At 48.6% G+C, this 18,674-nt stretch overlaps 1 protein-coding gene across 3 annotated transcripts in view; it reads left to right on the plus strand.

Moving 5' to 3' along the window:
* Nucleotides 1-8,073: 8,073 nt before the first annotated feature.
* The window catches only part of SLC2A9 (solute carrier family 2 member 9), a 196,763-nt gene continuing 186,162 nt past the window's right edge, over nt 8,074-18,674 (plus strand). The window contains exons 1-2 of one of the 3 annotated variants that reach the window (XM_081812615.1): nt 8,075-8,431; nt 16,426-16,532. The gene's annotated coding sequence lies outside the window, so the exon portion shown is untranslated. Of the gene's footprint in view, nt 8,432-16,425; nt 16,533-18,674 lie in introns of all 3 variants that reach the window. The other 2 variants (XM_081812617.1, XM_081812614.1) reach the window with 2 other exon arrangements.

Genomic DNA, 18,674 nt, shown 5'->3' on the forward strand with positions numbered 1-18,674 from the left:
TTTCTGATTTACTGCTGACTATCATAATCCTGTCTAAAATCAGTAGTTAGCAGCTACTAGGAAATAGAACCTGAGACGGAAAGTTGGTTTCATGGGTTTACTGTAAGCCAGGATTGCGAGGGGTGCAGGGCACAGAAAATCTCAGGAGAGGATGTGGAAACATCATTGACATATAGCTTTCCCCGCTATCCGAAAGGACAGTGCACCTGTGAAACTTGTCCGGAGCCAAAATGGCCAAAAGCAGAGAAGCAGTTACCATTAATCTCTCCGGTAAATTCTGCAGCATTCCCAGACCTCCAAATAAATCCTCCTTAGGCTTTTCTGATCCTTAGGACGCACCTTGCTAACTAACGGATGCACACAACAGGTGGAGGTGAAGCCAGATGCTCGCACACAGTTCAGAGCTCGCGGCTCCACGCGGAGATGCCGAGTGTAGTTCCCGCGGAAGACGCTGGGGGCGCCACTCCCGGCCCGGTGCGCCCTGCCTCCCTTTGCTTTTCATCATTTTGCATAAAAGTGAAAATCCTCTTTGGATTTCTTTCAGTTCGTGAAAATGGGTACAAATGTAGGTCTTTCGTAAAAGCGAAGGGGCATAGCGCAAATTTGGAACAGTGAGGGAGACCTGTATGTACGTATGTGCTTTCCACTGGTTGCGGTGGAGGTTTGGGGCCGAGTTACCATCCTGCTCTTACCTGACGAGGTAAAAACCTTGTCACCACAAAAGTGTTCTTGCTAGGGGGCTCATAATTGATCAATTTACCATCGATTCTTCATTTCTTAACTTATTATTTTAAATAATTAAAAGCAATACTTTTGTTAACTATGAATAAATATTGATATAAATTAATATTGTTAATACAATTAATTCTTAACCAATAACTGACTAATTTTAAAAGGAAAAAAGAACCTTGGAAACATTGACCCCAACAGGTGCCGAGACTTTAGAAATCCCACGTCAAGATGGGGTGCAGATGAAAAAAACTTTTTCTTGCCTGAGCCAGACTAGCTCCAGTGACCCTACACTGGGCCTTTTAATTTGGATTCTGTGGCATTTTGTAATCGTGTATCTGATCTAGTACCTTCCACACCCTAATTTATAAAAACAAAAAAAGAAAGAAAGAGAAGAAAGAAAGAAAAAGAAAAAGGAAGATGACAACCCCCTTGCCCGTCAGACTAGCACCTCACAGGTAGATGGCAATCACGTTGCAGGGGGAGAAGGTGGAGACGCTCAACCCGTTCACGTCACAGAGCAGAAGATCTTCACAGCCCGGTGGGTGAGTCAGCACCCTTTCTGTCCCTTTTTCAGGAGTGGGGAATAGAACTGGAGAGCAGTTGGCTTGCAGGAACTTAGGACACAGAGGGATGGAGTTGGCTGCCAGACAGGCCTCAGAGGGCAGGTCCCACTGCTGGGGCCTTAGTACAGAACAGACGGTGGGGGCCGCAGGGAGCAAAGGGAAGAGGCCTCGGGACTTGCCTTAGAGGCTTGGCTGAGCCAAGGAGGCCGCTGTTGGACACATTCAGCTTGAAGCCAGCAGAAATATAAATAGTCCTGCATTTCCAGGACCCACCTGCAACATCAGATGCTGATGAGAAGAACAGCATTGGTCCCGGATCTGCTTCTCACCTCCCAAGGGATCTGGGACAAGGTAAGTGTCCACACTGAGCCTCCGGGTATAAAGTGTGCATGGCGAGGAGCATGGAAGCCAGATTTGGGGTGACTTGTATTCATAGGGTGATTGAGGTACAAATGCAGGGAACTGTTGTGAAGAACTTAATCCAGGACATGTATTCTTGTATCATAAATAAGTTAGCTTGAACTAGTACAACCTTCACAAAAGATGGTGTCATGTATCCCCCTTCCCTCCCCCCAAAAAGATTGTGAGAAATATTGGCTGGAACCATCAGTGTGGCCACATGGAGGGCAACATAAGCAGTTCACAGGTGGAGACTGACACCATCCTACTGGCAACTGAATTATAATCATCAGCCGCTTTCCTGTGATGTGGTCACAAATTAGACTCACCTGCATCCAAAGGATGATCAGTCTGAGACATGTTATTTTTTAAGAGACTAGGGAGTGGGAAAAGTCACACTTCTGACTGCCCCAGGAGAATCGCCAAGTGGCCTTGTCTTCTGACTTTTTGCTTACCCTGATGTCCTTTGGGCTACAGGAAGGCAGGTCAAGCAATGTGCCCCAAATAACTTATATTTTTGACAATTACACCTTCTTTGATTCACTCCTTCCTTCCTTCCTTCCCTTCTTCCTTCCCTCCCTCCCTTCTTCCCACCTTCTTTCCTTTCCATTCTGGCACCCAGTTCATTAGGTATGGGAACAACCCTGATAAATGTTTGAAGGTTGCAAAATACCATTCATCAAAATGAAGCCAATACTCCAGGTCTGGCCAAACTAAATGGCCACACACCACAATCCTGGGTCTGGGAGGAAAGCTGCCTTATCACCGTCTTAGCTACAAGATGCAAACACATTTCTGGGTTTAGTTGGCACGTACGTCCTACAGAGACACCACCCCGTTCACTTCCGGACACACCGATGTACCAATTCTTTGGCTTCTGCTGCTATAACTTGTGAAATTTTCTCGGAGTGGTTCTTATCTGGGTCAGTTTTTCAGTCTTTCTTTCGACCGGTGCAAGTTTGTCCCAAGCAGCGTTTGCTGCTCCCACTTTGCAGCCAGAAATGTCGACCCCAGCCCCCCACCCCCCTCCCCCAGACCACGTGCTCACATCTGGCTCACTTGGCCCCGACACTATTCACAGTTTGCACAGGACGCTTCTGTGTTGTGCTGGACCCTCCTGCCCACCTCGGGAGGCGTGCTGGTGTCCCTGGCCTCTACACGCTAGATGCTAGCAGCTCCCCCTACGGTAGTTGTGATGACCCCAAATATCCCCAGTCACTGACAGTTCAGACAAGAGCGTCCTTTTTTATTTTGAAAGAGCTAGGGATTTTTTTGTTAGGAAGAAGAGCTTTATAACTCCATGATCCTAATAGCTTGATTCTCAGAAAGAGAGCATGAATGAGATATTTGACTTCTTTATTCATTCAAAGTCCACTCAATTATTTACTCACTCATGCATTCAACGAAATATTCATTGATCATCTATTAGGTACCAGGCAACACATTCCGCTTTGGGGATATACTCAGCTTTGAGGTAAGATGGACACTGTTCGTCTTGTTTCACTGGGTTTCTAGAGAAGTGGGGGAGAGTGTAAACAAGTAGTGTTTTGCTAGAGGACACTCAGGGAGCTGTGGGGCCCCAGGGAGGGACATGGGGCCCAGCCGGGTGGGTGGGGTGGGTGGGGATTAGAGCCCACCTTCCCTGCTCGGAGCCTGGCTCCTTTAACACCCACCCCCTTTCCCTCCCCCTGCCTGCCTCCAGGTGGAAGCCCTTCTCCCATTTCTGGGCACCTGCTCTTCTGTCTGGTGCCTGTGGCCCCTGGTTGTAGTGCTCAGCTAGGAACAGCAGAGAGCAGCTTGAGATCGTGGCTGGGCCAAGGCTGAGCTAGCCTGCTGAGATCACTGGAATCTGGAAGGATAAGTGGCTCCTGGCAGAGAGACCCTGGAAGCAGAGCATCGGCCAACACGACAGGCAGGCCCTCCTTCCCTCACCTCTGCCCGGTTGCCAGCACGAAGCCCTGTTTCCTGGCCTTCTGACCTCAGAGAAGTTGGCTGGGTCTGTGGCAAAATGGCCAGAGTCGGCTGAAAGGGACGGTTTTTCTATAACTGGCCTTTGCTGTCAGACCTGCTGGGCAAGGCAGGAGGAATGCCATCTCTCTTGCTTCCTGCAAGCCTCCTCCAGCGTTAAGAGCATGGGGGAAATGGCTTTGCAATTAGTTTCAGGTGAGTGGAAGGGACAGTCCCTCCCCATACAGACAACCCAAGGTCCCAAGCAGATCCTTCTTTTCTAGCAAATAATTGGACATTACTCTAGCTCATGGTTGGGGTGAGAGAGAGCTTGGTTGATGGGACACAGTGACCTGGGTTCTCACCTTCCCACCCCCATCAAAGCTTCCCTCTTCTCATCTTCTTTCTGTTGGGCAAAAGTGGTGCGCTGCAAAGATTTGTTCCAAAGAGGTGCTAAGAGATGGTATAAATTTAATTTCCCACTCCCCACCCCCACTTCCCCAAATCACTTAGCTGGTACCTCACTGTAAGCAAGCTCGTCCCCAGTTATACCCCAAGAAAGGGTCAACTCAAGGGAATGTGTTTGCTCACATAATAGGGCTTTACCTAAGTAGGGTTTCTCAACGTGTGGTCCAAGACCACCTGCATCAAAACTCCTTATAAAGATATGGATTACCACCGTGTGGCAGTGTCTGCTGGAATTAGACACATACCTACTCGGTGGCCCATCGATCCCACACCCAAGTATGTGCAAGAGAACGCAAGATAGGGACAGAAACATTTGAGCAGGGCTAGTCAAAAGAGCCTCAAGCTGAGTTCAGTCTGGATGCCCATCAACAGAAGAATGGGGGAACACATTATCGTTGGTCCACATTCAGCAATAAAAGTGAACCAATTACCCTTCCAGGTAACAACTTGGAATTCATCTTGTCAACATGCTGTGAAGCAGGAGAAACTAGACACAAAATAGTGAATACAACATGGTTCCCTTTATGTGAAATTTGGGAACAGACTAAGCTAATCCATGTTGAGAGAATAATGGCTACCTGGGGTGAGGGGAGGGGTTACTGATTGGGAAAGGGCATCTGGAATGCTGGAAGCGTTCTTCATCTGGATCTGAATGGTGACTGGCATAGACATACGTGAAAAACCATGTACATGCTGGTAAATATGCTGCGATATTACGTGTACCATGATCCATTCTTACAGCAGGATTACATTAGCTTTACAATATCTTCTAATATGTAACAAAAGGATCTATTTTTTAATTTCTTTTTCAACATATTTTGTCATTACTTTCTATCTTTCTATGTGTTCTTCAAGATCAGTTTCAAAGTTACTTTGTCATGTGAAAAATTACCTCACTGACCATGTCTTTATTACTATTACAGAGTTAGGTGTGTGCTTGCCAAACATATCCTATTTAGTGATACTTACCTAGATGGTAAATCTACAAAGAACAGCATAGGAATGATCAAATGATTTCTGTAGGTCTGGAGTCTGGGCACAGCTTAGCTGTGTTCTCTGTTGGGCTATAACCAAGGTGTTAGTTGGGGCTGTGGTCTCATCTGAGGCTCTACTGGAGGAAGATCTGCTCCCTAGCTCATGTGATTATTGACAACACTCAGTTTCCTGTAAGCTGCTGGGCTGAGGGCCTTAGTGTCTTGCTGGCTGTGGACTGAAGGCTGCCCCCAGTTCTTAGCCGTATGGCCAACTCAGCATGTTGGTACATCCATATGTTACCATCTTTCGTAACATAATCACACACATGCAATCACATACACTCCCTCACTTTTGTTATATTCTCTATGTCTAGAAGAAGGTCACGGGTTCTATCCACACTCAAGGGGAGGGATCACACAAGAACATGAAAGCCAGATCATGGACCCACCTTAAGAGTCTGTCCACCCTAGATGGTTACATGGATATTCATTTAATTATCTGTTAAACTGTGTGTGTGTGTGTGTGTGTAATATTTCTAAACCTATGATACATTTCACAATTTAAGATTTTTAAAACTAAAGCAATTTTTAAAATAAATTTATTTTATTAAATTTTTTTATTATTATTATTATTAAATATAATTAAATAAAAGAATAAATTAGTTTGGATCTGAGTGTGTCCAGGAACAGCCAAACAAAAAGAGTCTCGTGGCCATAGGTGAACAAATCTGAAATGAAGTCTAGAAGTGACTCAAGTGCTCAGAAGAGCTGACTCTTTTCTTCAGAGATACTGGAAGTTGCTACGAACTCAGAAGGCACTCTGCATTGCACTTGGAAATTTTTGAATTGTTTCAATTTCTTTTTTTACTTGAAAAAAGAAAATCGTTTTAACCTAAAACTAATTTGAAAAGAATCAACATTTTTACAATATCTACCATGTGCACAGACCATCTCTCCAAAGGTCGAATCTTCTCTAATATCCCTCAGTAAAGATTGGTGGTGGTTATGCTCATTAACCTGCCTCACCTCTATTGCTAAATTTATTCCCATGTAGTTCATGGTTTTTAATTGCTGTCCTGAATGAAGTCTTTGTTTTTAAGTATGATTTCTCCTTCCTGTTGCTATTCACCAGGAACATGACTGAATTTTGGATATGCACCAAAATTTTTGCTAAATGACTTTGTTTTTTTAAACAAAAGTCTTTGTTAAATAACTAATGACTTTGCTCCCATACTAATTTTAATTTCTATTTTCTTAGGTTCTCTAAGCACATGATGGGGACATCTGGGAACTCTGACATGTTTTGCCTCCTCTTTTTTGGTGGCTATAATCCTGATTTCAGTCTACTGGAAGCAAAATTTTTAAAAAACGTTAACCTTCGGAGTCAGATAAATCAAGACTGTCAGCAACATTCTTGGGCAAGCCACTCAACCTCTCCGTGCCTCGGTTTCCTCTTCGATAGCCTGGGCCCATCATAGACTCTTCCTTATTGGGTAATTGTGAGGATAAGATATTACTGACTTTTAGCACAGTGTCTGTCTCAAAGCTCAGCACGTGTTAGACAAAGCATAATTGTGACTATATTTTAAGAGGAACTTAAATAAAAATGACAGAGAAGAGACACCCAGGTTGTTAATACCACACTGAGTGGTGGGAGCAAGCATAAACTGATGTATGACATATGTTCTGTTTCCTTCCTCCCAGGGACTGTGCTAAGTGCTTTCCAAGCATCCTCTTAATTGACCAACAGCCTCAGGATGGCCATTCCAACATCACATAACTCACTTGGAAGGAAGCAGGACTCAAGCCCAGCCCACCTCCCTGCAAAGCCTGTGCTCATCTCTGTTGGTCCATCCTGGGGGGAGCATCAGACATTCATTCTTCCCAGGGCTCTTAACCTTGGCCAAACATTAAGAACATCTGAGGATTGCTAGCAATGCATCCACGCCTGAGCCTCACCACAAACTCAATGGATCTGGCTCTTCGAAGGTGATTCTGACATTATTAATTCTTTCAAGGCTCCCTGGGTGATTGTAACGGCCAGGGTTGAGAACCACTGATGGCCCCAGTGTGGCCTCTATAACATTAACATTTCAGACAGTGATCATGGAAGTCTGGAAGTCTGGCCCCACCTTCCAGATGAGTTCAAGTGCATCCTCCCTTTCTTTGCCATAAATTAATTCATCCTTACCACTTGTGATGATTAATTTTATGCACCAACTTAGCTGGGCCACAGTGCCCAGTTATGTGGTCACACCTTGTCCTGGATGTTTCTGTGAAGGTGTTTTCTGGGTGAGATGAACATTTAAATCAGTAGACCTTGAGTAAAGCAGATTGCCTCCACAATGCAGGTGGGCCTCATCTAATCAGTTGAAGGCTTTCAGAGGAAAAAGACTGACCTCCTCTGAGCAAGAAGGAACTCAGCAGCAGATGGCCTTTGGACTCGGCCTGCAACTCTTCTCTGGGTCTGCAGCCTGCTGGTCTGCCCTGCAGATTTTGGACTTGTGCCTCCACAAATCATATGAGTCAATGCCTTAATATATATATATATATATATATATATATATATATATATAAAGAAATATATATATATATATACACATCCTATTGGTTTCATTTTTCGGAGAACGCTGACTAATCACTACCATAATGGAAACTGACCTCTTGTTCAACACAATCACAATCATTTTTCTTTGGAAAACCACAGCTTGGGAATGGGTGATACAGAGGCATGGATTTTCAGTCTAGGGGAGAATAATACAGATCACTCAGTCCAACTGGAACAGAGGCACGAAGGTTGAAACACCCCTGGGTTGATTTTGCCCCTCAGGAGACATTGAGCAATGCCCAGAGACTTTTTTGTTGTTGTCACGAGGGGGTGGGGGATGGGGGATGGGGATGAGGGTACAAGGGTGCTCCTGGCTTCAAGCGGGCAAGGGGCGGGGGACGCTACGAAACATCCTGAAACGCACAGAATTATCATTAAAAGGCAAGAGTGCCCAGGTTGCGAAACGCTGGTTAGGATGGGGAAATAGTTATTTGTTAAGGAAATTAACTTCTCACTCCGTGCAAGGAGGGGGATTGCAGTCAAATCAGGAAGGAGCTCAAAAGAGGCCACAGGAATCTGACGGGCAGACTGGACAAACAGGCGGGGCAAATATCACCGGAAAGGCCAAGTGGCTTCAGGGAAGCTCTTGAGAGACCAGCCCTACCATGGAGGGAGGACTGGGAGTCCAGCCAGTGGGAAGCCCACAGGCATGATGTGGCTCGAATTATGCTCCTAAGCGGCCATGAGCTCAGAAGCTCTCCCAGAGGCGCCAAGGGCTGAGCGCGGCGAGACCAGAGGCGGTGAGTAGCTGTCTTGTGTTTTGTGGCTGTGGTTTGTGATGTTGTTTTAAGAATCGGGGGGCCCAGTGGGCAGAGCTAGGCGGCCAGAGTTCTGGCCCTCTCTCTCTCTCTCTCTCTCTGCACATGGCTTCACATCCTCACTTCTCAGCAACTGGGCTGCATCCGGTGGGGTGGGGGGCGGTAAGGCTGTGTGATGCTCTGAACACAAGACTGCACGGAGACAGCCAGCCCTCAGCGAGGGTATAGAGAGCGTCTTGAAGAAGGGCCAAAAGTGAATTAGTGATAAGCAAGTGACACTTCATCTTCAGTTCCTTCATCTGTAAAATGGGGGCAGGGAAACACCTAAGGAGGTCGCGTGGAGCCGGTGGGATGATAGAGTGATGGGACTGAGAAAGTTAACACCCCAGGGATGTTTCCAGGATGGTGTTAAGAACACAGAAAACCAGAAATGCAGGGCCGCATTAAGATGAAGGCAACCAGCAGCCACTTGACCGAAGGCACGGAAGCTGCTGGGACACACAGGCTGGAGGGGGAAAGCTATATGTCAAGATGTTAGCAGGGCCACGGTCCATTCTGGGGGCTCTCAAGGAGAGTGCATTCCCTTGCTGCTTAGAGCTTCCTGAGGCTGCCCCTGTTCCTCTGCTCATGGCCGCTCCTCCATCTTCGGGGGGGACAGACTCCTCCCCACCTCACCTCTCTCTGACTCTCTCTCTTCTGCTTCCCTCTTCCACTTTAAAGGACCTTTGTGATTATATTGGGCTCGCCCGGATAATCCTAGATAATCTTCCCATATTAGGGCCAGTTTATTAGCAACTCTAATTCTGTCTGAGACCTTAATTCCCCCCCGGGCCACGTAGCCTGACACAGCCACAGATTCCGGGGATGCCCGAGCAGAATCATGGGTGAGGAGAGAATTGTCCTGTGCGAAGCATACGTGGGGCAAATCGCAGGTGGTCTCTTCTCTCATAGGGGTTGTGCATCCTAGAGAGGAGACAGATACGGAGAAGTAGTAATACATACCGAGTACTAATAAATGATAGAGAACCCATAGTGTGGTCCAGGGATGGAGAGTTATGGCGCACAGTGTGACAGTTTCAGCCGCATGGTCACGGGAAGCCTCTGAAAAGGTAACATCTGAGCAGAGCACTGACCGTGGAGGAGGAAAGTCCATTCTGAGGCTGAGTTCCAGGCAGAGGGAAAAGCAAGTACCGTGGCCCTGAGGCATGTTTAGGGGATTGGGAGAAGCCAGGTGTGGTGTTGCTGGTGCGTGAGGTGACAAGGGGAAGAGAGGAGGGAGACGAGGCTGATGACAAAGGCAGGGGTCAGATCATTGGATCATTGTTGGCCAAAGGGTTTGGGTTGAATTCTAAGGAAAATGGGAAACCACTGGAGGGTTTTAGGAAGGGTAACAGCATGCTCTGTCTGACATTTAAAATGCTCAGTCTTGGGGCGCCTGGCTGGCGCTGTCAGGAGAGCGTGTGAACCTCGATCTCAGGGTCGTGAGTTCAAGCCCCACACTGGGGGTAGAGCCTACTTGAAAACAAACAGGTGGTCTCAAAACCCTATATGAGAGCATCTTACTAAAACATAAAGATATCGGTAGAGAGAACATAAAGAGCTCAATAAACATATTTTAAAAATAATAATAAATAGGGGCGCTTGGGTGGCTCAGTTGGTTAAGCATCTGACTTTTGATTTCCGTTCAGGTCATGATCTCAGGGTCCTGGGATCAAGCCCCATGACTGGCTCCGTGCTCAGCGGGGAGTCTGCTTGAGCTTCTCTCTCCCTCTCCCTCTGCCCCTCCCCCTCCCCCGTGTATGCAAACTCTCTCTCTCAAATAAATAAGTAAATCTTAAAAATAATAATAATAAATACAATGCTTAGTCTTACTGCTGAGTGCCAGTGGATCGCAGGGGAGACGGGGGAGGCAGCGAGAGCAGGGCGGAGACGCTGCAGGGATGCAGGAGAAGGTGGGGAGGGCTGGCCTAGCATGGAGTGAGCAGAACGGGCAGTGGTGGGGTCGGTCGTACGACTAGAGCCCACAGGACAGGGTATGTCGGGCGAGGGGAACAGTGAGGGACCGAGGAGGGTTAGATTTTTGGCTTGAGCCCCTGTGTGTGTTGACTGAGACTGAGGGAAGATGAGCCTGCACGTGAAACCATGTGGCTTCTCTTTGGCCACAGGGAGGGGGCTGGTGAGCTCGGAGAAGAGATCCTTTGGGTCAGGGGTACACGAGCACTCTCTTCCAACGGATGAGTGCCTGTCATGGGGAGCAGAGGTAGCCTTGGTCCCCTGCGCCCTTAGATGCCAAACACGAAGCCCAGGGAAGGCCAGGTAGACAGGCAGATTTCAGCTCGCCTGGATATCTCAGGATGGAAGTGGCATGAGACACGAGGTCTGAGGAAGGAGCATGCGGCTTCAACTCTGCTGTCACTGGCATGTGACTGGGGACAAGAGATTTCAAGTCTTTGCAGCTCCATTCAATATTCCTTAGACAGCAGAAGTCGTCTAAGGTCGACTACCATAATGCTAACCATCAGAGCAGGCGTTCATAGCGTGCCTTTCCCGTGCCCCAGGCACTGTGCTCACCGCTTTCCAGGTAATAACACACTTGCCGCTCATGGCAGCCTGATGACAGGTGTGTGTCATCGTCCTTGTTACCCTAGATAGAGAGGAGACTCAGAGAGGGTGAGGGACAAAGCGCACACGGCAAGTAGGGGGACGGTCGTCATACATTGTACGGTGTCTACAGGACACAGAGTGGAATATGCCTCTCCTTCATCTCGACCTTCCAGAAATATCAACCGAAATGCGGTGTGTATGATCATGAATGTTTTGTGGCAGCACAACACTGAGCAGTTTCAGCGTCAAAATTAAACGGTCTCAACAGTCTGAAATTGCGGACAGAAACCAGCAAGTTGGTGCAGAACGTGGACCGAGGGCAAGGCGTTCTGCATTTCGATTTCAGATCCAGGCCCACCGACCCTCACTACATGGCTCAGACCACAGCTGGAATGTTCCGTTCCATTCGGGGGCCCCTCAGTTGAGAAGCATCCTGATAAGCTGGAATCTCCGTGATCTGACAAGTGAGATCACATCAAAACAGGATGTCTGTTGCATGCAAGGACACCAGGGACAAATTCATGGAGACAGATGGGAGCAAAGTATTTGTCATAGCTGAAACTGACGTGTGACTATAGTCGACCCTTGAACCACGTGGCGGTTGGGGTCCTGACTCCTGCACAGTTGAATATCCATGTACAACTTTTGACTCCCCCCAAAGTTAACTACTAATAGCCCACTGTTGACCAGAAGCCTTACGGATAACCTGAATAGTTGATTGACCCATGTTTTGTATGTTGTATGTATTATATACTGTGCTCTTACAGTAGAGTAAGCTGGAGAAATGTTGCTAAGAAATTCATAAGGAAGAGAAACTATGTTTGCAGTATTGTAGACGTGGACTCACCCAGATCAAACCTGCATCCTCAGGGGGTCAGCTGTATCCCTACAATGCACAAGGGACTTCTGGAAATTCCTAAGAAAGACAGCGATGACAACGGAGGAATAGCGAAGGATGGCAAATCACAGATGCAGGAACAGGAAACTTGACCGATCTCTTGAAGAGAGTTTCCACAGCAGCTAATTCCCAGAGGCTTGAAGATGAAACCAGTGCACCTGTTTCGACTGGTCGCACTGGGAGACTGGGTGACTCACTGCTGAGTGCACAGGAAGCTCTGTGATTTGGGACAATGATGTCTCAGCAGGCAATGCTCAGTGTCAGTGGGGATGTGGGCATGGACACGGACCTCACTGGAGGTGGGGTGTGGGCATGGACACGGACCTCACTGGACGTGGGGATGTGGGCATGGACACGGACCTCACTGGACGTGGGGATGTGGGCATGGACACGGACCTCACTGGAGGTGGGGTGTGGGCATGGACACGGACCTCACTGGACGTGGGGATGTGGCTGGGGCAAACTCTCTCAAATTAAATAAACTCATTATTATCTAGAGCCCAATAATCCAAGCCAAACAAACCCACCCCAGCCCACAAGGGGACAGCTAGGAGCACATTCACGGCTGTGCTGGCCTCGAGCTGAAGGCCGCCTGGGTCTCCATCCCGGGGTAACGATTTCCCGTCAGTCCAGTGAAGCTGGTACATTTTCTCCCATTTTACAGATGAACAAACTGAAGCTCAGGGAAGTAGAGTAACTCGACCAAGGTCATACTGCTCATAAATGGCAAGGCTGAGACTCACATTCCAGTTCCTACGTCAGTATATTTGCCCACCTAACCACCCTCTCATGACAGGAAAGAAGAGGCAGAATTGGCAAAAAACCCTCTTTCCCATCACTCTCATGGCTCCTTCCACCTTGTATTCCTTCCTTTGTTCCAGATAAAAGCAGGAGAAAAGATACGATTACAGAAAAAAAGAGGTCTGGAAGGAGTGAGGGTGGAGGAGTCAGTTTGACCTCCTAGAATTCTGACTTCAGTTAAGATTCTTACCCGGCCCCTGATGATGTTTTGCGTAATCAAAATTCCTAAGAGATAACTAACAACGAACATATGTTAAGCCCAGTTGCTGGGCACTGTTCTAAGGATTTTACGTCTGTGTCAGTTAATCCTCACAGCAACCCCACGAAGCAGGTGGGATGTTTATCATCTCAATTCACAGACGCAGGAACAGAAACCAGAGAGGTTAGGTGACTTGCCCAAGGTCACACAGCTGGACTATGAAGCCAGGCTCTCTGAGTGTGGGCTCCACACTTGCAGGAAGCGGAACTCAGCCCGGAAGCCCAGTGCAGTGAGGCAGAACCGCTAATCTGGATTGGCTCCCACCGTGCTCCGGGCTAACTTCACTTTGGACAGATCACAGAACCACCCTCAGCCTTGGTTTTCTTGGCGCCAGGCATGGATAGAGAAGGTGTTCCCTCCTACGGCTGTTATGAGGTGTAACATCAGCAAGGTCATCAACAAATGATTATCAGTCATGTGTCATTGTTGTGGGATTACACACATGTTCCCTGGAGGCTGTGTGTGGGTCCATGGGGGTGGCCAGAGGATCCCCGAGGAACGGGCGTGGGAGGGAGGGTGGTGACTGCATTTAAGAGGGAAGTGAAGGAGGCGGGGTTGAGACACTGGGCCCTGGCAAGGAGACAAGGTTCGTTCAGATGACTGACCAGGGCCTGGAAAATCCAGCCAGGGTTGGCTCCGGATGCTTGAATGGGAGGAGGGAAAACATGGGGGAGAGCCAGCCCCCAGGCTTTGGCACCCGACAGATCTGACTTAGAGTCTCTCCTCATCTCCGCCGGTGTGTGACCTTGACACCTTCCTCAGGCTTTCCTTGCTCAGACATGGGCTCTCGCTGGAGCCTTTGCAGGGTGCTCGGGGACTCGGGGAGCTGAGCTCAGGCGTGCAGGCTGCCCGGCATGTGGCAGTCGCTGGGTAAGCCCTGCCTTCCCTATCCGTTGAGGACCAGGAACACAGGGGGCTGAGCTCTGCTGGCCTTGGCCCAAGTCTGCCCTCGTGACTGCAGACAATGGGCCTGATTTGCCTGCTTGGGTTTCCTGATTTCTCCTTTACAAAAACAGGAAGGAAAACTGGTGATGTCCCTTGGCAACCCCCCCTGGCTTTCAGTCTCTGCAGTTAGTTCTTTTTTTTTTTTTTAAGACTTTATTTATTTATTTGAGAGAAAGAGTGAGAGAGAGAGAGTGAGCCCGGGGTGGGGGGAGAGGCAGAGGGAGAAGCAGGCTCCCTGCTGAACAGGGAGCCCGATGCGGAGCTCAGATCCCAGGACCCTGAGATCATGACCTGAGCTGAAGGCAGTCGCTTAACCAACTGAGCCACCCAGGCGCCCTGCCGTTAGTTCTTACAATAAAGACATTTTCTTTTTTTCTTTTTTAACTTGACTTTTAGAAGATCAAGATGGGGTTTTTTAATGAAATGTTAAAAATCAGAATTGGGAGAAAATAGCACCAGATCAAAAGAGGGGAAGACTCTAAGATTTTATTTGTCTCCCCGACTTCCAACTTGCTCCACCACCAAAACCCAGCAGAGGAACGGAGTGTGTTTTTCAGCAGACGCATGCCTCCAGCAGAGAGCAAGGACCGACATCATGACCGACCCTGTAAACGGAGCCCTGGTTCTCTGGAGCCCTTGCAACCTTTCCCCACGAAGTAGCCAGTCTTCCGTTTTTATATGTGAGCACTTAAATAGGGGAAAACAGGGAAAGCAAAAGGAGTGATCATGAAGCATTGTGGGAGGGAAGCATTGGGATGGGAGAGGTTGTCAGATGTTCACCAGATGGGCTGATGGCGTGAGTTCCCCTGTGTCCTCCTTGGGCCTCCAAGTGGACAATCTGCACGGAAGGAATCAGGATATAATGTCCTGGCTGAGGACCTTGGCTCTGCTCTCAGTACTGCTCCAGGATGACAGTGGATTTCCAATGATTTCCACGCAGCGCCCCGGAGCAGAACCTTGCAGGAAGGTCAGATCAGTGTCGGCTCCTCACTGCTTAGCTCTATGTTTGACTTCACGAACTGGTTTTTGGAAACAAGGGTATCAGTGCTTGGTTCTCATGGTGTGGGCTGGTCCTGTCCTCATCCGAGTGTCACTCAAGAACACACTCCAGTGATGGTTCAGCCAGCCTTTCATTGCACCTTTAGCATGAAGCCGCTGAGCTTTTGTTGGGTACTTCATATGAGTCAGACACCGTGCTGACTGTTGGGGGTACAGCGGTGACAGGGACAGACACACAGTCCCAGTTTGGGGGAGACAGCAAACACCAGGCGACAGACAGAATGATCACAAAGGGTGACAGGCACCGGGAAGGATGCCAACGAGGGGCTGTATGGAGAAGAAAGGCAGGGCGTGGGGGCAGTGCAGAGTGTCCTGCCAGGACAATGGGAAGCTGGCGGTGGCCCTACAGAGAGGTGCTGAGAGTGGGTGGCAGTCAGGTGACAGAGGAAGTGACACTGAGAGGCAGTTTGGATCTAGAACCGGTGAGCATTACGGATGCACGATGAGGTTGAAAAGGAGGCAGAAGGAATCAGGATGCTGCCAAGGTTTCTAGCTACCCAAGGAAGCTGGGAGAGCTGCTTACGGAGATGTCGGGGCAACAGGGGACCCAGGATGGGGGAAAAGTTTGGGAGAGAAACTCAAGAGTCTGTGAGTCCTGCAGGTGATACTGTCCGGTGCGTAGTCGGATGTGTGGGTCTGGAGCTTAGGGGAGTGTTCTGAGTCGGGGAGACAAATTTCAGAGCTGTCAGCCTACAGATGCCCTGGCCTTCAAGGTGCACTTGATCTGGTCGGGAACAGGGTTTATAATGAACAGTAGCATGCATCACAAAACCAAGATTTACATTAGACAGAAAACGAGGTGAGCAGAAGGACACCCACCATTTCTGTAGGGGGTGGAGTGTGAGGAAAGGATATTTGAACTGAGTCTTGAAGGATGAGTGCATTGAGCAGGCGTCTAGGCTGAGGCACAGCCTGGGAAAGGACTCATACTATCCAGGGAAAGAGGAAATGGTACGTCCAGCATGGGTGGAGAGCCAGGAGACACAACGCTGGAGAGTTACGTGCAAGGTCCAGCTTTCAGAGAGCCTCGTGCACCACCTCGGGCCACAAAGCAGATGACCAGACGCACCCCGGAAGCTCTGGCCATGGGACCTGTCCCCCTCTGAGTGGCTGCAGGTCAGCAGTGGATCATTTAGGCTTGCACCCATGCCAAGCTGATGTACCCACCATCCAAGCTCGGATTACTCTCTTGTTCAGTCAGCTGGTGTTATGGACTGAATGTGTGTGCCCACCCCCCCACCCCAGTTCCTTTGTTAAAGTCCTGACCCCCACTGTGACCCTATCTGGAGACAGGGCCTTTATGGAGGTGATTAAGGTTCAAGAGGCCATAAGGGTGGGCTCTGATCTGAGAGGATTAGTGTCCTTTAAGAAGAGACACCAGGGAAGTTGCCCTTTCTCCCTTTCCGCCAGGTGAGGACCCGCCGAGAATGCAGCCCTATCTGCAAGCCAGGAGGAGAGTTCTCACCAGAACCCAACCCTGCTGGAAACTTGATCTCAGACTTCCAGCCTCCAGAGCAGTGAGAAAACAAATTCCTGTGGTTATGCCACACATTCATGGTATTGTTGTTATGGCAGCCTGAGCAAACGATGCTGGTCAAAGGGAATTTCCCATAAGGCCAAAGGTGTGAGCTGCGAGAGAAGCATCAGCTAGAGGAGAAGCAAAGCTGAGGGAGAAGCTTTGGCTGAAGGAGAAGCAACCATGCAGCAGAGGCAGATGACCTGGGCCACCTGTTCACGCAGTTTGCTTGTGCTCTCTGGACTTTCAACCCTATGTGTACCCCTTCCAGCAGGGCCCACCCGACCCTAGGAAATGTCAGGGTCATGAGGGACCACAGGCTCAGATGATGTCTCATGCTCAGATACAGCTTCTACTAAGGCCCAGCAGCATACCAGTAGTTGATTTTAAACAGTGCACAGTTCTCTGCTGCAGATGGCATGACCTCGCTCTAGACCCTCCGTGGTCTACACCGTGACTCTCCTCATGGGGCCTGCAGAGACTCCACCTGGCTTCTCTCTCCACAAAAGCCTGTGGTTCTCCGGGATCATGCCTCTCCCTGGGCCTGCCACACAGGCTTTCCCTACCTGGGGTCCCGCTCAAACCTTCCACATCTGATAAATAGGTGGAAATGGTATCCCTAAGTGTGGAATGTGTGCCTCCCAAACCTGGAGAGGCCTATCAAAGGTTATACTTCTTTCCCAGATGTAAGAGATACAGGTGCGTTACTTTGTCCTTCACCTTAGAGGGGACTTTCCAGCATGCCCTGGACCATGGACCCCTAAGAGCCTCACTGATGTGACCCTTGGCTCTTTGGATCCTAGACCCTTGGATCTTGACTGCTTTATCTCCCACCTTCTGGAATGAATAGGCTTTACCGAGGCACACAGAATTAGTACTTCATGCTTTTCAAGTGCACTTAACACAATGCCATCAACATGGCAAACCATCACCGTGTCCTGGGGCATGTTTGGATTGTCTGAGTGCCGTTGGAGTACATCACGATGACAGAAGAACGAGTTGATCCCTACAGGAAGACTGTACGTGGGTACCATTTTGTTCCCTGCGGATGTAAACTGCTTCTGGTCCTTCTCTCCAATCAGTATAGAAAAAGATCGAGTTGCTAGTTAGTAGCTGCATCCAACATACCTAAGGCTGAGTTAATCCATGCTAGAAAGCTTGCTATATCAGGCAGTAACTGCAATTGGAGCTCTACTACTTGGTTAAGTTTCCAAAGTTCCAGGGTCTTCTGCTATGATCCATATGGTTCCTGTAGGGTCAGCCTGGTGAATCCAATGGGGATACAGCAGGAACCTCCACTCCTGGATGCTTCAATACTCTTAGGGTGACATTGACCTTTGCAACATAATAATATAACAAACATAAACAATGCAATATTGTTTCTCATTTACTATCTTGGCAGGAAGCGGAAGTTCTCTGGCTTTCTTATGCAATAACTCTGACTCTGCAGGTCAAGGAACCAATGTAAGAGTTCTTCTGGTGGCTCAATGTGTCTTTCCTAAATCCCACAGGGTGGGATTGTTGACTCAGCGTGCCACTGTATGACATACCTGGGCAAGAGCTATACTGACTACTTGTTCCCATGCAGTTTATTCTAACGGGGGGCTGCGACAATGCTGGATATCAGTGCCAACCCAGGCCCCGTATCCATGTCCAATTGCTAATTTGCCCCCGTGTAGGGTTACTTGAGTAAATGGCCACAAAGTCTTTGGGGGACTAAATGAGGGAATCCCTACCATATCTGCTCACTGTCCCACCTTAAGGCAATGGGACCTGCTGTTTGTGCCCTGGTATCAGATAGTCAGTGGTGGGAATTTAGGAATTTATGGTGTCCTGCGGCTGCCATATCAAAAGGTATTTGTTCTCTCACGATTCTGGATCTGACGCTCCACCTGTAAGGCTCACCTCCCTTGCCTCCGCCTCCTCTTGGCCCCACTGGATTCTGCCTTTACCTAAAATGTTAATATTGTGTTCATCGTGGACTTTATTGCATTTATTTTGACTTTTAAAAAATGTTGCATTGGATATTTGTCTTGATGATTAAGGTTTCGGTACCTCCTGAGATTTTGCTGCCAAGGCAAATGCCTCACTGACCTCACCCTCGCCCCAGGTCTGGGAGAAGGAGCAGCTAGAGAAGTAGAGG

This window comes from Leptonychotes weddellii, chromosome 2 (genome assembly GCF_054177405.1).
Source record: "Leptonychotes weddellii isolate Sample4059 chromosome 2, ASM5417740v2, whole genome shotgun sequence".
Taxonomy (NCBI): domain Eukaryota; kingdom Metazoa; phylum Chordata; class Mammalia; order Carnivora; family Phocidae; genus Leptonychotes; species Leptonychotes weddellii.